Here is a 6,000-nt window from a genome sequence, read left to right as displayed (position 1 = left end):
TATTAAGTGATGTGGAACAACCTGATGGGTTAGCTCAGTTGCCTGTTAATGAAAATCTCACTGGGCCTCAGTATGAGCAACTGATGGGTGTTTTGCAAAACTATGCTGGACTGTTTACCAACAGGCCTGGCAGAACCAATCAGATCGTTTGTGACATTGATACAGGGGATGCTAAACCCATTAAATGCACTCAATACCCAATTTGGGGCCCAATGACAGAGAGAGAGAAAAAGCAGATTAAGAAAATGTTGGAGATGGGAATTATTGAACCTTGTACCTCTGAATGGCGCAATAACCTGGTCATTGTTGCAAAAAAGAGATTGCATGAAGCTGATCCTCCACAGTATCATTTTTGTGTGGACTTTAGAAAGTTGAACAAGCTGTGTAAGACCACCCAGTACCCTTTACCCTACATGGAAGAGGTTCTAGAAAGACTGGCACGTGCTAACTTTATCACTACCTTTGATCTTAGAAGTGGACATTGGCAAGTGCCGTTAAGTGAAAGAGCTAAAAAGAGAACATCTTTTACCTGCTCTGTGGGACAGTTTTGTTTCAGTGTGCTTCCATTTGGCATCAGTTCAGCTAGCCAGGAGTTCCAACGGTTAATCGATCAAGTGCTCCAAGGGGTGGACTGTGCGGTGGCTTACCAAGACGACATAGCCGTGATCAGTTCCAGCTGGCCAGAGCATTTGCAGCACCTGCGTGTTGTATTACGGAAGATTGAAAGAGCGGGACTAACCATCAAGCCATCCACATGCCAGATTGCAAATTCCTCTGTTGTGTATTTGGGACATCGGATTGGGGGAGGGAAGATTTCACCTCACGTTGCTAAAGTTGATGCAATTGTTAATTGGCCTACCCCCGAGACAAAGAAACAAGCTCTTAGTTTTTTGGGAGCTTGCAGGGTCTTTTTCTGGTTCATTCCTAATTATAGTAACTTAGCAGCCACTCTTATTCGTCTGTATAAAAAGAATGGACCTGTTACGATTCAGTGGTCAAAGGAGTGTCAGAGGACCTTTGAAACTCTTAAGCAACAACTTACTCAGTCCCCAATCCTTAAACCTCCAGATTACACTCAGCCTTTCATAGTTCGTACAAATGCCAGCCCTTTTGGCTTAGGGGTTGTACTGTTGCAGAATGATCAAAATGGATTTCTTCATCCTGTGCTATATCTGAGTCGTAAATTGCTCCCCAGAGAAAGGGACTATAGTCCTGATGAACAAGGCGCATTGGCTATTGTCTGGGGATTGAACCTACTAAAAACTCATTTGAGAGGCACGCATTTCTGTCTTGAGACAGACCATAGCCCACTGACCTTCATTCAGAGCATGGAAAATACCAACCCTCGAATACTGAGATGGGTTCTCTCCTTACAAGATCTATCTTTTGATGTTAATTTCATTAACTGTAGAAACAATATTATAGCAGTTTCCCTCTCAAGGTGTTATGATTTTCTGTAAAAATGCGTGCTGATTTAGATCCTGATCTGTATTCTGAGCTTTAGCAAATTTTTAATGTAATCTTACTTTTATATGAAGAATGCTATTGAACGTAGCTCTCTCTCTCTCTCTCTCTCTCTCTCTCTCTCTCTACGTGTCCGAGTTTTGTGCTTTCATTTCTTCCATCTGTGCTTTTAAAACTGTAAGAGGGCAGGATGGCTGAGCCAATGAGCCACCTCCGAGAAGCATTGGTTTGGCCAGGACGCTGCTCCACACCTCGCTCACTCCTGCGTCCTTTGCAGCAGCTCCTGTGTCTGCCCTAAGTTCCTTGCCCTGCACTGACAAGTGCTGTGGCTTATCAAGCACCAGGAGTGCGGTGGGAGAGTGTGGGTCCTAGGAACACCCCCGCCCAGAACAGCCACACACACATCCAGGATCACCCTCCAGCCCATTCTCCATGCACACAGCAGCCAGCAGGGTACGGGGGAGACCAAAGTGTGGGGTCATTGCCAAGATTCCACTGTGGAAAAACACAAACCGGAGAGCAAAGGAAAACGTAATATATATGTATAAAGTTATTTAATCAAAGTGCAAAAGTGCAAAATTGTGCAAGATGCTATACAAGATACATTCAGTTATGCTAGGTAATTCACAGAATTTACTCCAAACCAAGAACGTCTGTCGCAAAAACAGTCACTAATTCATATAAATATACAATCAAGAATGGAGAGTGCACAATCAGGGGAAAGGCAGTCCATGTGTCCAGAGATGGAATTAATAGGACAAAACTAGCCGACGGGCATCAGCTGTTGTTCTCAATTCCCGTTTTGGTTCTTCTTCTTCCAGGGCTAGTGTTCATGGGCTAATAAATAAAGTTACAGTAATAAATATTAACTACATATCTCATGTGATAGACAAGAACCATGTTCAAAGAATTTGTACTCACTCCACAGATGCCATCTCTCCTCACTCCCCACAAGTAATTCTAAGCGCAATTTAGTCGACAGATAGTCAGATGAACGACCCACCCCGTTATTAAAGTAGCTACCCTTGGTCACATGATATATATACAAGCAAGCTCATTCCGCAAATACTTATACATTACAGGGATACATAGAAAAGTTCAAAAAACTTACACCCGCCTTACAGCAATTCCAAAGTACACTCATAGAGACCAACAAAGCTGGAGGAGCACTGAAAGGGTATACTAACCCAAAAAACAAGAGTAATCTATTGATTGATTTAATCCAGAAGGACTTAAGCTATGTAGCTCAAAAATCCATTTACTCTCAGACTGTAAAAGTTTAGTGTTGCATTCAGTATCCAACACCTCTAGAACTGAAACCACCAAGTCCCTCGGGTCATCATGATTGGACAGAAAATGTTCCACCAAAGGGGCCTCCCTAACTTGATTCTTGATTCTAGACAAATGTTCCTGGATCCGAATGCGTAACTGGCGTGCGGTACTGCCCACATAGTTAAGACCGCAACCACACTGGATGATGTAAACCACATGGGAGGACTTGCAAGTCGAAAAATTCAACGGGTGTCCACTTCGGAGGGTAATAATACTCCCTAAATCCACCATCAAGTTACACACCGAGCAACCCCCGCATGGAAAATGCCCTCTCGGGAGGGAGCCACCAGTAGTGGGTCTGGGGTATTCAGACCTAACAAGAATATCCTTAAGATTTCTGGTTCTTCTGATGCCCGCTAACGGATACTGTTCACACCCAACAATCCCACTAACTAAATGCCAATGCTTTTTAATGATTTTATCTATGGCCCCAGTCATGGAAGTATATTCCAAGGACCATTTAATTCTTGTGTCCTCCTGCCGGCTCTTAGGTTGCAGTAATGTTTCTCGTGAGGTAGACTCAGCCCGTCTAAGAGCTGATCTCCTCACTTGTCCTGGGTAGCCTCTAGCAGCAAAACAAAGGTCCATATCCCGATTGGTCACATTTCGTTGTTGTCAAGATTCCACTGTGAGCAGTCAGACCCCTTCCTCACACTTCAAAGGGTAGTAGCTAATAGATATGGGATCTCATAAACCCCTTTCTCGTATGTCAGAAGGTCAGGACACTGCCTCGTAAGGCAGGGCAAAAGCCAACAGCAAGGACCTGGAGAGTTACTGGAATGAGAGTCATATTAGTTGATTGACTGGCAACCCCCCTCCACACTCCAGAGAAGTTAGAACAAAGAGGTCTTCCAAGGTACTCCCGGTTCTCTCATCCACACCCTTCCGTTTTTCCTTTCCCCTATCTATCCTAATCAAGCTATTCAGCTTACCTGGTAGTCTCCCTTCCAGTGCTTAATGGGTCATCAAGCAATATCTCCCCGTTGTCAGATCGTCACACCTAGCTTCTCCCACTTTATCGTTCTGCCTCAAGACAAAACATCAACCTGAACCAGGGCACGTTTTGCCCTCTAATTGGGTTCCCAGCCATGTGCTGTGAGTATGCATTCTGGATCCATACACCCACCTTCAAGTTCACTTGAGCCTTCTCTCTTTGCTGTGAAACACTTGATTGTTTTGTTGGATTTCCCAGCCAGAGTTGGCCCTCTGTTCCCAGACTTGTGCAAACTGCCCTGGAGCAGTTCTATCCTCCCTCATCCCAACCACCAGGGTGAGACACAGTGCTTTTTTTTTGAAGGGGAACACTCTGAAACAGTGTTCTGGCAGCTCCAGAATCTGCCCATGTGATTCCTTCCTCCTTCGGCCCCATGGGTTCTGTAGAGGGGGTTAAGCTGCTTTAAGTTCATTCTGCTTTTTTGAGTGAATGAGAGAGAGAGAGTAAGCTGGGGCCTGGTGCAGGCTCTGCAGAGGAGGCTGAACCACTTTGAGTTCATTCTGCTTTCTTTTCATTCCTCTGTGAGTGAGAGCGAGCGAGCTGGGGCCCGGTGTGGGCTCTGCAGAGGAGGTTTAGTTACTTTGAGTTAATTCTGCTTTTTTCCCATTCCTCTGTGTGTGTGAGATAGAGAGCAAGCTGGGGCCTGGGGTGGGCTTTGCAGAGGAGACTGAGCTGCTTTGAGTTCATTCAGCTTTCTTTTCATTCCTCTGTAAGAGAGAGAGAGAGAGCAAGCTGGGGCCCAGGGTGGGCTCTGCAGAGGAGATTAAGCTGCTTTGAGTTCATTCTGCTTCATTTTCTTCATTCCTCTGTGAAACAGAGAGAGAGCGAGCAAGCAGAGCTGCTGGGCTGGCTTTCCAGAGGAGGGTAAGTTTTTTTGAGTTCATTCTGCTTTCATTTCATTCAGGGATTTCTGTGTATGTGTGCGCTGCGTTTTCATTCTGTTTTATTTTCATTCGGGGGTAGGTGGGCAGGGCTGTGTGTGTATGTGCTACTTTGAGTTCATTCTGCTTTCTTTTCATGGGGGTGGGTGGGAGCTGTGTGTGTGTGTGTGTTGCTTTCATTCTTTTGTTGACTGAAGTTGACATTGTTATGGTTCCCACAGCTTTTGCAGATTGGTTCTGTGTTAGTTAAATATATCAGTTATTGTTATTTGTATTAGTTAAAATATCAGTTATAGTTTTATGCTAGGAATGGATAGCTGTGTCCAAGTCACCAAAGGCTTTCATCAATATATTAGAAACAAAGCCCGTTGTGCAAATAAATACAACGGGCTCTAGAAATCTGGGGAGAATTGACAGGTAGAGGGGCAAGGGGGGTCTGGGGAGGGCTGAGAGGCAGGAGGGGTCTGGGGAGGATTGGCAGGTAGATCAACCAACCTTAAGTTAGGTGATACCAAATCCTAGATGTGTCTGGTCAGCTCAGGCAGGAAGCAGTTGGGCAGCAGGCAGGCGGTATGGCAACAGACTCCGTATGCTCTCCTGAGCATTAGGAACATGCACTCGAAACTGGGACCTGGCAACAAAACCCAGGGGGCCATGGAGGCCTGACGGACCCCAGCCACCAAGCCTAGCTGTGCCAGGAAACCAGGGGGCCAACTTGGGGGAGAGAGACTCCTCGATCTTCACCCACCCAGATCTCCATCATACACACCAAGTCAGCCTCCTAGCATTAAATCTTGGCTGAGGGATGCTTTAAAAGATTCATTCTAGCTTTCATACCCTTCATTTCTTCAGTGCTGGCGTTTATTCTTATTCTGTCTCCCCAATGGGCACCAGAGGTGGCTTACAGAATTCTCTCCTTTTATCTTCACAGCAATCCTGTGGAGGTTAGGCTGAGTGTGTGTGATTGGCCTTGGGCCAACCAGCAAGCTTCCACAGTAGAGCGGGGATTTGAACCTGGGGCTCCCGGATCCTAGTCTGACACTCTAATCACTACACCACACTGGCTTTTAGCCTCCCCAGGAATTGCTGTTGGGGGGGCTGAGTGGGGGGGGGGCAGGAAAGCGGGGGAAGGGGATGATGGGTTCCCTCTCCATGAGTTTTCTGGATTCCCCATTTTCTACTAATTTCTTACACACATAAAGAGCTGTAGAAGATGAATCAGGAGAGGAAGCTGCAACTGTGTTCATAATGGAGGCAGGAGAAAAAACAGCTCAGGTTAAGCAGTGAGAAGGGCTTCCTTCCCTCATTGACCCATCATGATGTACCAGT

The sequence above is a fragment of the Eublepharis macularius genome, chromosome 10 (assembly GCF_028583425.1).
Source record: "Eublepharis macularius isolate TG4126 chromosome 10, MPM_Emac_v1.0, whole genome shotgun sequence".
Taxonomy (NCBI): domain Eukaryota; kingdom Metazoa; phylum Chordata; class Lepidosauria; order Squamata; family Eublepharidae; genus Eublepharis; species Eublepharis macularius.
Note: the sequence above shows the minus strand (reverse complement) of the source record.